Source organism: Amblyomma mixtum, chromosome 5 (assembly GCF_055824585.1).
Source record: "Amblyomma mixtum isolate Tamu chromosome 5, ASM5582458v1, whole genome shotgun sequence".
NCBI classification, from domain to species: domain Eukaryota; kingdom Metazoa; phylum Arthropoda; class Arachnida; order Ixodida; family Ixodidae; genus Amblyomma; species Amblyomma mixtum.
The window spans coordinates 156,262,040-156,278,385 of NC_143016.1; the positions used below are offsets into that span (position 1 = coordinate 156,262,040).

General features: G+C 42.6%; 1 long non-coding RNA gene across 1 annotated transcript; it reads left to right on the plus strand.

Moving 5' to 3' along the window:
- The first annotated feature begins 1,298 nt into the window (after nucleotides 1-1,298).
- On the plus strand, nucleotides 1,299-6,660 carry LOC149344232 (uncharacterized). The gene is made up of 3 exons (XR_016282759.1): nucleotides 1,299-1,613; nucleotides 4,151-4,262; nucleotides 6,280-6,660. It is a non-coding gene; the product is annotated as an uncharacterized LOC149344232 (long non-coding RNA).
- Nucleotides 6,661-16,346: the final 9,686 nt, after the last annotated feature.

A 16,346-nucleotide genomic window follows, 5' to 3' on the forward strand; every position in this document is an offset into this window, starting at 1 on the left:
GGGCTGCGGCTCGACAAAATTTGGCTTTTTCGACTAGTTACATGCACTGGAGGGCTTGCTTTGCCTGCATGCTTTCGAAAGCGAATGTATTTGCGCACGATGCATCCAAATTTTGTCGAGCCACAGCAGCAAGTGTAATCGCGTTTTAGAAATTCTAAAAACTGATATGGCTACTACTAACGACCGGCTACAAATCTCCAATTGCAACGAATTGCCTATCTCTGATAGTTAAAAAGTTAGAAATTAGTTTACCAGCTTACTACCTAAGACAATTAACAGGCTTACCGGTGTCCAGCGATACTGGTAATAATGTGCCGCAAAAGCCATGTTTTTACCCCAAAAAGCCTGTTTTTGAAAATTTTTGAGTCTTCCCTGAAAAACCTGATATTTATTTTGATTGAAGATGTCAGTCCAATCGGGGATTTTTACAGGTGTGGGTTATAAGGGCCCGTACACATTTGCTCACATAGGGAGCATTCACACGTATGTACACGAGGTTAACTAAAGACTATTACAACAAAAAGGAGGCAAGCGCGTGAAATACAATGGCATCATCTTGATTGGACCATAGAGTATAAGAATACAGGCTGTTGAAATGCCTCGTGAGACCAGTATTCAACACACCTATTCAGAAACCAATATACAGCATATGTAGAGTCTTTGTCAAAAGTAACCAGGCTGCGTGGTTTACTTCTAGCTCATGCAGTGGAGCTCTTAAGGCCGGTTCACATGCAAGCGACTGAGCGATTGAGCGACGCGTCGCAGCGAAAATTTCCAACTTGTTGAAACTTCGCCGCTCGTCGCAGCGACGACTCAAAAACAGGTTTTTCCGCCGCGGCGACAGGATTCGCTAGCATTTTCGCTGTCATGTGAAACAGGCTTTACAGCTTCGCTGAAGCTGGAATGGTCGTTAAAGGTAAGGACTGGGGGTCTTCTTATCTTCCAGCACCTTTTGACCTTAAATAAAGCCACGAGGGCTCCACTATACAAGTTAGAAGCAAACCATGCAGCCTGGTTACTTTTGACAAAGACGGTACCTTGCGCCAGCGCCGCGCTGACTTGCTAACTTTTTGTTTTTTCACCGGAACAGCGCGCACTAAGACACGGACAAGAAGGGAGACACGACACACACTCCCTTCTTGTCCGTGTCTTAGTGCGCGCTGTTCCGGTGAAAATGAGTTACCAACTTGCCCAAGCATCTGTTTTAACGACTTGCTAACGCCGTTCAAATCAAGCGCGCAGGCTGGCAGGCCACGTGACAAGACGAACACATCCGGGCACCACGCGACCACGCGGGTCGTTCCGGCTTACTGCCGTTTGTGCTCGCCGCTCGCTCGTTGGGGCATGTTTTGTGTTGTATTTATTTCAAAATCGCTGCTTCAAACTCGTGTTTGGGTTGACTTGTGATCATAGCTTTTGGCACCGCTGGCAGTACAATTTCCAGCCCTTCGTGTGCTTCGTGAAAAAAGTGACCGCGCCGGGAAGCCTCCTGGCTTTTCGTCATGACAGCACGTTGGACTTCACCGATGGAAGCTGCTGCGGCTTTTATCTACCGGAACCGCCTTACAAAAGAAGAAAGCGATTACTGGAAGGCGTCGAGTCTTCGTTTTCAGGTAAGACCTGTAATAAGGCGCAGGAATGCGCGCAATTTGCCACCACGAAAATTAACCACCTAGCACTAAGGCGAGAAGAAGCGGAAGAGATGAGGCGCTGCCGGCATTGTTAACCCGCCCGACATTGTGCACGGTTATTTCTGCTGTGGCAAAATGCACTCTACATTGAGTCACTAACTAGCTGTCCTGTCTGTGTTCACAGTGTATCCGTTGCGACGCGAACGCCGTGAAAATAATTTAAAAATTACGAGGAACTTTAGCGGCTAAAGTGGTGAAAGGCGAAAGCCTGAGTGCTGCTTTCTGCTACGCGATTGTTCACTGTACATTTTGTTGGCGCATTAATTAACTGCCAATTAATGACGCTTAAGCTTCGCCTTTAGGAGTGGAACGCGACAGCGTGTTGTAGCGCTGCCACGGAGTCCAAGGAACGCCACCACCCCTTCGGCGCGATGCGTTGCCCTTTGAACGCAACGCTTTTTGAGGAAAGGAAATGGGGCTGTAATTCTCTGTCATCTCGGTGGACACCTGAACCGCACCGTACAGGAAGGGAGGAAGTGTGAGTGAAAGAAGAAAGAGGGGTCGTAATGAAGAATATGAAAATTGTATTTTAGGAAAGGAAATGACGCAGTAACTATTTCACATATCTCAGTAGACACTAGTCGAAAATTGTATTTGAGGAAAGGAAATTGCGCAGTAACTGCCTCACATATTTCGGTGGACGCCCGTCAAAATTTGGGAGCGCGGACAAATACGCCTTGCTCGTCGGTAAATTGGTTTTTGAGGAAAGGAAATGTATCTGGCTTTGATATCTCGGTGGACACCTAAACCTCGCCGTAACGGGAAGGGAGGAAGATGGGAGTGAACGAAGACAGCGTATTCACTAAACGCACCTTTGTTCATTCCAAACCATTGAGCTGGCATGGCTTGTATATAGTTCATGTACATAGAACATTACATCATTGTAATAAATACCATATTGAAGAAAAAAAAAGCTGGCATGGCGGGGTGGTACCGGGCTAGGCTCGCACTCCGGAGACCGGGGTTCGATTCCCAAGCTCGGCCAATTTCCTACTCGGTTTTATTTATTTATCTGGTCTGACTAGAAAGGTTAATTAGACTGATTGGTTGAGTAAGCAATTAACTAAGCTCAGTCAAACTTACTTGCAGCATCACTATACGATCCCTTTAATTGGTTGCATGGTTAGTAGCCAAGGTACAATTGGCCCCGTTTGAAATTCGCGCACTGTGACGTCACGACCGTTTCGACCAAATGAAAAGCGTGACATTTCTGTCGATAGGTCCTGCTTACATTAAAGGCATTAAAGGCTTCTGCCTTAAAATCATTGTTCGACGTGGTTGTGCATTTCTGCCTGCACGCATGTTTTTCGTCGCTATCCGCTCGCAGCGGTTTGACGATAGTGCACGCAATTTTACCTGTTTAGCGTTGCATTATGTGCTGCGCGTACGCGCGTCGATACAATTTCTTGAAGTGGCTTCGTAAGCTTTGAACACACCTATGCGAGACGATTAAACCTGCGGTCGAGCTCTAGGGGTATGCTGTGTTCGCTCTGCATTCGACGCAGCTAACCCATAGCTGCCCGCCTTGGTGGCCGGTAGTGCGCGTCATTCGGACTCTGGCGCTGCATACTGCGCTACCCGAGTACGCGTCAGGGCTCGGCATTTGGCATACTCTGCTCGATACGACATCGAGTCGTGTTCGCTGCAGCGGACTGTGCGGCACCAGACCCGCCGCGGTGGCTCAGTGGTTGCGGCGCTCGGCTGCGGACCCGATAGACGCGGGTTCGATACCGGGCTCGGCGGCCGAATTTCGATGAAGGCGAAATTCTAGAGGCCTGTGTACTGTGCGATGTCAGGGCACGTTAAAGACCCCAGGTGGTCGAAATTTCCGCAGCCCTTTACTACGGCGTCCCTTATAGTCTGAGTCGGTTTGGAACGTTAAACACCAATAAACCAAACCAGACCAAGCGATACGCGCTACTGGCCACTGTGGTGGGCGGTTAATCGCGTTGGAATCAAAAGCAGACTGAATACGTCGTCTTCCAAGGCTGAACTGTCGGTGCAATCGCCTCGCAGTGGTGTCTTACAAGCTCAAAAAGCCACATCCAGTAACAGGCTGTATGAACGCGTATTCGCGTAAATAGAGGAGTGATGCGGCTTCCCCAATGAGAAAACTGCCTGTTCGATCATTAGTGTAGCCGTAAAGTGCTTTTAGTGGCAGGCGACCGTGAAGAAAAATCATTGTTGGATGTTGAAGAATAACCAGTCCAAAAATAGGCTCGAGCGCTTTGCAGCCTTTTCATACAGCCCTTTCAGATTAAATATTTCTGAAGAACCCTAAACAGTGCAGAGCTTACCGTGGATTCAAGTGTGAGCAAGTTAACTTTTTTTCTGTTTAAACTTTGCCTTGTGTTTGTGTGAAACTGGCAATACGAATTCTTACCCATTAACACAGTCATTGTGGGTACTTCATCTTCCATAGATTGCACAGGTGAAATTCAAATTATGATGTTATGCAGGTGAAGTGCCTGCTGTCCAATGGTGAAGAGGTCTGAAAAGGATGTCTCCGCTGTCCAACTGTGGGGCTGTCTTCCTTGTGTGTGCCCGTTCAACGTGTATTGCAGAACACATGTAAGTAATGAGTTTTCTAAAGTGCGTTTTTCTAGAACTCTGTGTTGAGATCATTGTGTTGCACCACTGTGCTTTGAACCAGTGTTGACGGCATATGTTGGCACTTCCCTTTGAAATAGTATATGTGTGTTTCTTCTCAATAAGGCGTCATCCAATACTGCAACTTTGATTCTGGATTTGAAGTGGCGGGCTACAGAGCAGCATTTTAAGGCGATATTACAGCAGGAGGACAGCCTTGTTATCCTTCTACTGTAATACCTGTGTCACATAGCACTCCTCCTTAACAGTTGTAGCAGTAGGATAACTTTCATTCTTCTACTGTAACGCCAGTGTCGCATGACACTCCTCAGAGACCCATTGTAAGAGGCTGCGCAAAAGAAACCAGGATGAAAGGGAAGACACGTATACCAAAGGACGAGCGCTGAAGTACCAACTGGTAGTTCAGCGCTCGTCCAACTAGAATTTGGTAGTTCAGCGCTCGTCCTGTGGTATATGTGTCTTCCCTTTCGTCCTGGTTTCTTTTGCGCTGCCTCTTACAATGATGCTTAACCGACTAGCCCACACGAAGTTATTGATCCTCAGAGACCTTTCCAGCGAAGGCATCTGATTTCACTTGAGGGGCGAAATATGAAAGGCATTATATTGCAGCTGAAATAGTAATTTAACTGTAAACCTTAAGATTTTTGCCATTTCAGTGAGTATACTTGCTCTAATCCACATATATTTGTCTAGGAGATTGTAGCAACCTGGTTGACTCAGATTTTTGGCTTGCTACCTGATGGCATGGCTAAACAACTTGGAAAGAATAAAATATAAGACATGAATGCATGCTGCACTAACATCTGTTTACATTATCAGTTTTCCACATTATCTGGGTTGCACTGTATATACTCAGAAATAGAAAGGAGCCAAGTACAAAGAAAAGCAAACAAAACAACAAAAAGGTAAAATGCGAAATGTCAGTCCTGTCCTGTTGTGTGTGTTGTCTCCGTTTTTTAGCGCCAGTACGCCTTTTCTGTTAACATGTCATGCTACAACCAACTAGCTCAAATCAAAGTATTGCGAAATGTTACCCTCTTTTTCTCATGCACTTAGCAGCAATGGTCATAGTGAAAAATGGCATAGCAATAAAGAAGCACTTGGCTTGTAACATGCACACCTTTCTGGAAATACTAGAGTGTAGTTGTGCTTTTGCCACTCTTAAGAAACTGGATTGTCTTACATGGCTCTGCATCTCAATGTGACTAATTGCATCATGTTTTGTTATGAAGGCTAGTGCGTTTTAGTGCTGGTTATTGCATTACTATTTCTACTTCCTCTGTCTACTAGTGAGTCGTCAGTTTGTGTTGCACTTCCTTCTTTATCACATTTAATTTTTTTAGGTATTGCACATTTCAGTGTTGTGTCAAGGGCATGTGGAAGAGCTGGAATTACAGAATTGCTCTTAGCAGGCCCAGCCTCTTGTGTGATATACAGGCAGTGCTCCTACTGTGGCATACTATTTTTATTTTTGAATATTTGCTATTACACGCACTAATCTGTGATTTTCATCGGCATGAAATCATTTTCCCATATGATTTGTGCAGTTAACGTTATAAAAAGGCAAAGTACACAATTACCGTTTTCACTTCTTTCTTACATCGGAACCTACTACTATTGCATGACACCATTATTGTGAAGGTGTAAGTTTTGTTTTATTTTAAACAACTACATGATTTCTGACTTGCATGCTTCAACAGGCATGAAAGCATAGCACCATATGACACTATGCAATCAACAAATGCAATTCGATCTTGGCCGCGCCGGTGTAATGTCGATGGAGGCGAAATCTAGAAGCCCGTGTACTGTGCGATGTCTGTGCATGTTAAAGAACCCGAGGTGGCCAAAATTTCCGGAGCCGTTCACTGCGGTGTTCCTCAAAGCCTGAGTCGCTTTGACGTTAAACCCGCAATTAACGTCTCATTCCTGGCTGTGACTGTAGCATAGAAATTTTATTCCTGTGTTCTGGTTCCTGCAGGTGCATGCATTCATTTATTGTTTCGAGATTGAAAGGGCTGTGTACAAACTCTGGACGGAATCCAGAAGGATGCAGTATTTCTGAAGTGGGCCACCACAACTGTATGGTGAAGAGAAGCAGTGGTACAGCGCAGCTTCATTGGCAACTGCTCAGGAGAAGGATATTGGAAGGCAAGGAAAAGGCTCTACAGAAGGCACTCAGGCAAGTGAAAATGGATGCACTCACAGGTGATTACTGGTTCTAGCTGGATTTAGCACAGATGTATATATTCACTCCGTCAATGTATTCGAGAATTTCAGTAAAACGGCGAGTTGAGCGAGTAGGTACATCTTGAGAAAAAAACAGCGCAGGAACAGGGACACAAGAAAAGAAGACGACGGGACAGGCGCTGACTAGCAACTGAAGGTTTATTGCACGGAAAACGAAAAAATATACTCTACAAACAACCAGGAGCACGCATGATCGACGCCAACAACACTGATTAGATGTTACAATCAGCCATGATCTTCAAGAAACGATATCTCACAGTCATGAACGAGGACGGATGGAGTGCTTACGCATGTGTCGTGGTTTTTCTGAATATGAAATGCTTCGCTAATTTCCCTAGTTAATCTATCTTTATTATTGTACAAGACCGTTGTGTCGTTAAAAAGTGGAAAACATTGTTGGGCAGCAGGCGCGGAGGTGCTGCTATTACATTATTTGTAGTGCAAGGCTAGGTTAGAGGAAGCGGCCCCTTTCAAAGAGCTGTTATGTTCACGCAGGCGGGAATTTAGGCATCTTCCCATCTGGCCTATATAGTTCTTGCCGCACGTGAAGGGAACCCTGTACACCCACACCCTTGGCACAAGGGACGAACTTTAAATCATGATTTACTTCACTCTTTTTTTACTTTGTTTTTTGTCTTTTTTGTTTTTCTTCTCTGCTTTCCCTATCAACCCCGGCGCAAATTTTGCCCACCTTATTAGGTGCTGAAAAAAGCACATCTACCCCATATCTGCGGCCTACCTGCTTTAAACGGTGGAAGAACTGGTGAACGTAGGGCCCGACAGCAAATTTCTTTTTAACCTGACCTGAAGGCTGCGGTGTCTCGTGCCTACAAGAGGACTTAGTTTTTTTAAGTATTTTATTGCATGCCAGTATTGTAGCATCATCCGGTAAGCCTGCTGACCTCAGCCTCTGAACTTGTTGACTAAAACTGTGACTGATAGCATGCACGCAAGACTTGTTAATCGCAGAACCTAAACAAGAGACGGCTATACCACATTTGACTATCTTGAAAAGCATGGAAGTCTGTCACAAAAAACATTAAACCTGTGCGCACTGGTGTGAAAAGACATAGGCGCGAAGCATTGCGCCTACTGGAGGAAATGAACTTAGAGCGCTTTCACTCCTTGGTTAAAAAAGCAGATAAGGACTTTCTGGAACTATTTTTTTCAGCGAAAACCCGCAAACCCGACATTCCATTCCGCTGTATTGTTACGGAACACGCTACCTGGCAATGTGAGGTGTCAAGGTTTTTGCAAAAAAATCCTGTGTTCTTTGGCAATAGACGATCCGTTACTAGTGTCTAATTCCTTGAAGGTGGTTGAATACCTGAAGTGCCATAATCCCGGGTTGTGTAACGTGTTTAGTGTCGATGTACAGGACTTATTTTATTCTCTTCCGCACGATACTCTTCTGCAGTGTGTCAGCAAATGTATAATAGATGCTAACGATGAGGAAGATTTCATTTCGAAATGCGGAATCTCGGTGGGTGCCTTTTTGCAGCTGTTGTCATTTTATCTAAAAGCTACTCTTGTTGAATGGCAAGGCAGACTGTTTACTCAAAAATCGGGCGTATATGTATTGGGTCAAAAGTGGCTCCGGTACTGAGTAATATTTTTCTTTGTTATGTCGATAAGGCCATTGAAAGTAATTTGAGCTCGCAAACAAAACGCGTCTTCAGGTATGTAGATGATTACCTTGTTTTTGTTGAGAACGTTGACTTCCAGGGACAGATAGACAGCATTTTAAAGGGTTTTGACGATTGTGGACAAGGCTTAAAATTCACCTTCGAAACACCGCAAAAGAATGAACTGCAATTCCTTGATATTAGATTGGTGTTAAAGCCAGACCATGTGTGCTGGTCTTTCTTTCAGAGGTCAGTGAAACCCTTGCTCAGTTACCGTTCTGGCCATTCCAAGATAGTCAAATGTGGTATAGCCGTCTCTTGTTTAGGTTCTGCGATTAACAAGTCTTGCGTGCATGCTATCAGTCACAGTTTTAGTCAACAAGTACAGAGGCTGAGGTCAGCAGGCTTTCCGGATGATGCTATAATACTGGCATGCAAAATACTTTAAAAAATGAAGTCCTCTTGTAGGCACGAGACACCGGAGCCTTCAGGTCAGGTTAAAAAGAAATTTGCTGTTGTGCCCTACGTTCACCAGTTCCTCCACCGTTTAAAGCAGGTAGGCCGCAGATATGGGGTAGATGTGCTTTTTTGAGCACCTAATAAGCTGTTCAAAATATGCGCCAGGGTTGAAAGGGAAAGCAGAGAAGAAAAACAAGAAACACAAAAAACAAAGACAAAAAAGAGTGTGAAGTAAATCATGATTTAAAGTTCGTCTCTTGTGCCAAGGGTGTGGTGTACAGGGTTCCCTTCACGTGCGGCAAGAACTATATAGGTAGGCCAGACGGGAAGATGCCTAAATTCCCACCTGCGTGAACATAACACCTCTTTGAAAGGGGCCCCTTCCTCGAACCTAGCCTTCCACTGCAAATAATGTAATAGTAACACCTCCGCGCCTGCTGACCAACAATGTTTTCCACTTTTTAACAACACAAAGGTCTTGTACAATAACAAAGATAGATTAACTAGGGAAATTAGCGAAGCATTTCATATTCAGAAAAACCACGACACATGCGTAAGCACTCCATCCGTCCTCGTTCATGACTGTGAGATATCGTTTCTTGAAGATCATGGATGATTGTAACATCTAATCAGTGTTGTTGGCGTCGATCATGCGTGCTCCTGGTTGTTTGTAGAGTATATTTTTTCGTGTTTCGTGCAATAAACCTTCAGTTGCTAGTGAGCGCCTGTCCCGTCGTCTTCTTTTCTTGTGTCCCTGTTCCTGCGCTGTTTTTTTCTGCATTCGAGAATTGCAACTCAGGATTTGTTAGTTGTTTATTAGGAAGCACAAAACAAAGGATAATAACAAATGTACGGGATGGAAGCTAGTGACCAATTCACTGTAGGTATGTCATGATGTGAAGGTTTGTGTACTATCAGCAACGAATGAAATGCGAACAAGAAAACATCGGTGGCAACACAATAACACCAAAGTATTAGCTCCTGGATGAGAAATACTAGCGAGGTTATATAACACGTCTGACGAAAAGTCTTCGCGCCTTGGAAAATAAAATAGCGGAAGCCAGTATTCAGCTTCCCCTGGCTAAGAGCTGCGTATTTTGCTGTCCGTGGTTCAGCTGTCTTGTTCGCGTTTCATTTCTTGCTGATAGTACAAGAGGTTAATTGATGGGCATAGTTTGTAGCTCATGTGAGGGACAGTATAAACAGCTTAAATGGCGAGGTTCTGAGAGCAATGGGGCAGTGCATGAGCAGAAAAACTAGCCAGGAATTAACAACTTTTGATGAATTCTCAGCTTTCATGCTTTGGAAATAAGGCTGTTGGTATTTGGCAGCCATGTGCTGTGAAGCTCGGTATTTTAAAAGTGTTGAGGCCTAAGGGATTCTGATTCAGTGTTGGCATTCATGGGTGCTGTCACATTAGCCATCCTCCTTTAATGCAAATAGCAGCATTTGCTAGTTGTGTTTGCATTGGGATCATTATAGCAGTGCATATCATAATAAATATATAATTTTTCTCCCTTAATCTTCAGGAACTGTCGCTACACACAAATGGATTCAAGCTGCCATCAAGGCAATGAAAGATATTCGACTTTCTCGGAAAAGATGCACGCTATGACGCGAGGGGCCTCCGGTGTGACTCATTCGCTGCTTTTGTCTACTAATAATGCTAAGGTAGCTCTTAGGGAAATGTGAGCGTTTTTTTTTTGTTCTTTCAGTACGTACTTGCTCTTCGTGTTTGTCAAGAACATGAATCATGTAGTAATTATTTGCATGCTGCTATGTACATACGACCGTGCTCAAATTTGAGAGACCCCTGTGAGTTCTTGCCGAATTTTTCCAAACTGCATGCGGGCGCCGCCTGACGAAGCAATCCTGTTGTCGAGACTGATGCCCATATGCAATATGGCACGTTTCAGCATGCACTTGCATTGGTTTCTTAATTTTGCTCACGATAGTACGTCCAAACATTGAGCATCACTATGAAGACATGTTAGGTAACAAATTTGTTTCTGGATGCTTCACCCTTCCTTTGACATCATCCCGGAATGCTACACCAACCGCACCAGGAAACAGTAAACCAAAGCACACCAGAGCTGGCATCAGCCGGCTGGGTCACACCAGATGAGAACACACTATGCCATGTCACAGAACCCATTTCTGAAACCCTGGTCTGGAAACATCAGGAAGGGTAATTTGCCAATTTTCTTTTGTGCGAGTGTATCACAGTGTTGCGATTTTGAGATCACCACACGCACATAGCGGTTGCACTATGTAGCTCGGAACACTGTGGCAAGGTAATAAACAACCAGTAAACATTCGACTGGATGTATTTAGATCTTTTAATAAACAGTCAGTTAAATGTGAACTGCAGGTCATTTAAATAAAAATGCCAAGTAATAAACTGGCAATTAAATGTGAACTGCAGGTTTATAAACAGTCAGCTAAATATGTATTGCCAGTCAATAAAATCTCAATTTGGATCTATCGAGTTAAGTTAAAAATAGCCGATTGGAATACTGTGGCCAATTTTAAATTGAAACTCAACACGAAAAAGTCTATAAACTGTCAATTAAACCGCAAAAGAATTCATAATAAACTGGCAATTAAATGTTAACTAAATATAAATTTAGTATTAATTGACATGCAATTAAATGTTAACTGCAGGTTTATAAATAGTCAGTTGAATATGTATTGCCAGTCAATAAAATCTCAATTTGGATTTATCGAGTTAAGTTAGTAAACAGCCAATTGGAATATGGTGGCCAATTTTAAATTCAAACTCAACAAAAAAAGTCTATAAGCTCTCAATTAAACCGCAATACAATTTATTGCCGAGACTCAATAAGTATTTAAATAAAACTGGGTACAAATTTTTGTAAGGGAAAGAACACGGAGCAATTATCTGCGTAGATAACAAATTAGCAAATTTTATTTATTTGTACTATGTCGTTGATGTAGAAAACGAACAGAATACGTCCCAAAATACTTCCCTGCGGCACCCCTGATACCATCTCTCTCAAGCGTGATTTGTGATTTTTTATCTCGGTAGATTGCGATCGCCTTGTGAGGTATAAATGAATTAGTTCTATTGCTACTACACTGAACCCATCATGTTATATTTTATAAAGTAAGATGGCGTGATGTACACCGTCGAAAGCAATGCTAAAATCTAAGTACAACCCCAGTGCCATCAATTTATTTTCAATGTTTTCTAATATTATTTCTTTTCAGACGAAAAGAGCACTTTATGTGGAACATTTCCCAAACCCAAACTGGTGACGTGTTAGGAGGCTATGTTGGCCACAGACACTTTCAATTCGAGCGTTAATAACCTTTTTAAAGCCTTTCGAAAACAAACGTAAAATTGAGACGGCACGATAGTTCGAAAAAGTGTTCTTATCCTCACCTTTATAGATTACCTTCACCTTAGGTACCTGCGTGTAATTTGGAAGAACGCCACTAGAAATTGCTATGTTGAATGTGTGCGAAACGACCGGCGCGATTAATCTATCACATACTTAATGGGCTTTGTTTTTAAGTCATCGGCATCCCGACTAAGGCTATTCTTAAGGCCTTCAGAAATTATTATCACTTCAGCAATAGAAGTAGCCTGAAGGAAGAGATGACGCGGACATCGCGGGATACACGTAGCAGATACAGAAGGGTGCAGTGCATTACCTACACGAGCAAAAAAGTCATTAAAGTCGTTCGCTAGTTCTTTTCCCTTCAATATGGCGTTATGAACGACAAGGTGGTCACTACAATCTGACAGACTTTCGGCTCAAGATTGCGTTTAATTTCTTCCAAGTGGCATGAGTGTTACGTAGGCACTCATGATGAAAAATTCGTCTTTAGTACTCTTGTTCTGACTTCCTAATTTCTTTGTTAAGCTCATTTGTAAATGACATAAATCCTCTTAATTTACTGCGGTCACGAGACTTAAGTAACGACTGAAACATCTTGCCTTTGAACTTGATAATTTTAGCAAGTGTCAGCTAACGGATGTTTTTTTTATTTTTATTCTACCGGAGAGTTCTTGTCGGAAAAGACATAATAGCACTGCTTGAAAAATTCCAAGAACTTGTCATAGGACGCGTTGGTGTCTGTTAACATCAGTACTTCGCTCCAATCAACGTGCAATAACTTCTCCCTAAAATGTCAAACGTTAGTGTTAATAAATCAGGATAAGTTATTTCTGCAGCTTCAAGTTTCTGGATAGGCTACAGTTCTTCCGTCATTAAGAAAATGGGCATATTATCGCTCAAGTCAGAGTTTAACATATTGGAAATAACTTCTTCGACAAGAGAATTATTAATAAATATATCTAGTAAAAATGCACATGACGGCGTAATTTGTGTTGGTGATGTCATCTCATTCCGAAAACTGTTGCACTCCCGAACTAGTAGTAGATAAAAAGAGGGTCTTGAGTCCTTTAGGACATCAGTATTCAAATGCCACCTAACGTTAGTGTATACCCATTACCATTTGCATACGGTAGCAAATTGCTAAGCAAATCAAGAAGCATCTGGAACATTATCATTTGAATGCCTATATACGACTACAAGCATATTTTTGCCGTTTCGAATGCACAAAATTTTGTAGTCAGAAGTACACGTAGCAAATTCATTAAATAGCTGGAACCCTGAAAGAGGTATCTGCAATGACGCACCCCTGTATCGGCTGTCCCGCCGATTCAAATAGAAATGTCCATATCCAGGGAGCACCAAGTGCTCAGAATCTTCATTGTACCCAGTTTTGGTGAGCATCAGCACATCAAAGTTATTACCACAGGAATCGAAAAGCCTCAGTATGTTGTCTTGTTTAGTCCGGACAGAGCTTGCGTTTCAGAGGAAAAGTTTAAAGCACTTTCTGTTGCCTTCTTCCTTCTTACGATATGCGCAAGTTTTTGTGGGGGAATGCTTTCATTAGCGATGGTACACTAGAGAGCACACGTTTTCATGGCCAGGCTAAAATCTTCTAGCTTGGTGGCGTGTTTAAGCATTTCCCGGGTTGTCCTGTATGGTTCTTGCCGCAAATAAAAGATGCGACATAAACCGCATGGTCCGCACATTGCGCGAACTGCAACTCATGTTTTACTTTACACATTTTTTTACTGTTTGTTTTTGATCTTGGCTTCTACAGCCAAAGATAGCGGAATATTAAGAGCCAAATGCAAGACTTCTACCGTACATCGAGAGCCTACGTCCTCTAGCCGGTATGAAAGCTTAGGTCTTTTGGTAAGTATGAAAAACCAGTTCCTTCCATTAGACAGGAAAAGAAGTGTGCGGCAGTACCGTACATTCATCAGTTGTCCCCCCGGCTAAAGCAAGTAAGCAGTAGATATGAGGTAGAAGTCTTGTTTTCAGCTCCTAGTAAACTAGGAAAAATTCGCGCTATCATTGACAGAACACCCACATAACAAAAAAAAGTAAAAGAACGTGCCAAATAAAACATGAGTCGCAGTGTGCACCATGGCCTGAGGGTGTGGTCGATGTCGTCCCTTTTACTGGATGCAAGAACACTATAGCGCAAACCGAGAAATGTGAAAACACGCGACTACACCAGCCAAACACACATTTAAAAGGTTCTCGTTCCTCCAACCTAGCTTCGCATTACATAGATTGTTGTCTTAACAGTTCCAGCTCCTAAAAAAAATGCAGTTAACAAGAGAAATATGTGAGGCATATCGTGTTTACAAGAACAGCGACATGTGTGTGCGCACAGATGTTCGACGAAATATTGTACCCGGGTTCCGATTAGTAACGCATTCTGTATTTTGTTGAGGAAGCAAATGCGCTTTTGTTTGTAGACTGAGTGTGTATTAGGCCCTCTATGACCCAAAAGTGAGGCCAAGATTGTGTATTAAGTATACAAAAGTAAATTATCGTTGTTAGTTAGCTATATGGGGTTTTATGGCGCATAAGCAACTATGGCTATCATGCGCCAAACACAAGGTTAGATGATGTTATGTTAACTGTATAGAGCTTATACATTATAATAGATTTAAAACATTCGCTTTCTTTAGAAACTTACAAACAAGTGAAAACTGGACAAGTGTTTTCTCGCCTAAAAGCAATGCGGGGTGAAATGCAATGTGTTCATTGTAAAATACCGTGAAAAATTTTTTTTCTATGTTCTTCGAGATGCGAACAAGAAATTAAAATGTGATTTACTGTGAGCTCCTCAGCACACATTTCACACACAGGTTTGTCTTTTTTTGTTAATAAGATGTTATGGGTGATCTGTGTGTGACCTATGCGTAAACGACATAAAATTACTTCGATAAAACGCTCTTTATGGCGGCATGATTTCCATTCTTTTAAAATGGGCTTTATGGTATGCAGCTTGTTGTTTTCTTCATTTTCCCAAGAAGCTTGCCACTTGGCTCTTAGTTTGCTATGTACTAACTTCATGTAATCCCTAGGAGGCAGATTCACATTTTATTTCCATGGTTCTGGCCTGTGCAGCACACAAGTCGGGTCTCTCATTGTCCCTAATGTCAACGTGACTGGGAACCCAGCAGAATTTTATAACATGTTTTTGTGCTGTGACCTTTACTATATTGTGTATGATGCTTCCTATCAGTGGCTCCGTGGCATTTTTGGAGTTTAATGCTGTAAGTACGTTCAGTGAATCTGTATAAATGATGCTGTTTTTGATGTTTTCATTTGTTATTTTCTGTACAGCAACACAAATGGCATAACACTCAGCGGTGAAAACTGTAGCACATGAGGGCAGTCGTACTGCATTTTTATTTTTTCCTTGTATTACTGCGCTTCCTATATTTGCATGAGTTTTTGACCCAGCAGTATAAAATACAGTATAATTTCTGTATTTTTCCTGTAGTGCTAGATATTCTTGTATTATATGGTCGTGTGGCGTACAGGTTTTCCTGAGGCGTGTTAGTGTGACGTCGCACACTGTGGGGAGAGTGTACCGCGGTGGTAGTGCTTCATGTCTTGGGGCAATATTTTTAATTTCATTTAGTATGTTCAGAGCTTAGCATTTTTCTTCGAAGCGCAAGAGCAACGGCTGAATCGCGTGAGGCTTGTTGTTGAAGAGTATTCGAGATGAGCATTTTGTGACAATTGGGTAACAGAGATGTTTGGGCTGAGAAAGGATTTTCAGGATGTATGTACAAGTTAGTGCAGTTCTTCGATCTTCTAAGGAAGGTTCATTAGTTTTCACATACAGGCTTGCTATTGGGGAAGTTCTGTAAGCACCGGAAGACAACCTTAAACCAAGATTGTGGACAGGATCCAGTCGTTTTATGTAGGACGGTCTTGCTGAGCCATATACTGTGGACCCATAGTCTAACTTAGAGCGAACCATAGAACGGTATATATGTAACAGGCATGCCCTATCAGACCCCCAGCGTTTTCTTGACAGTAGTTTCAGTACATTGAGGGCCTGAGAACCTTTTTTTTAAAGCTGTTTATATGTGACAAGAAAGTCAGCTTTTTATCGAAAGTTACCCCTAGAAATTTATGCTCTTGTTTGACAGGTAATGGGGTTTGGTTTAGATATAGTGTGGGGTCGGCCTGTAGGCCTCGTCTCAAAGAGAACAGAACCGCTACTGTTTTCTGAGGAGAAAATCTAAATCCGTTTCTATCTGCCCAAGTAGCCAGTTTATTTATTGTTATTTGTATCTGTCGCTCACAATTAGGTATGCTGGAAGAGGTGCATGCTATTTGGAGGTCATCTACGTAAACTG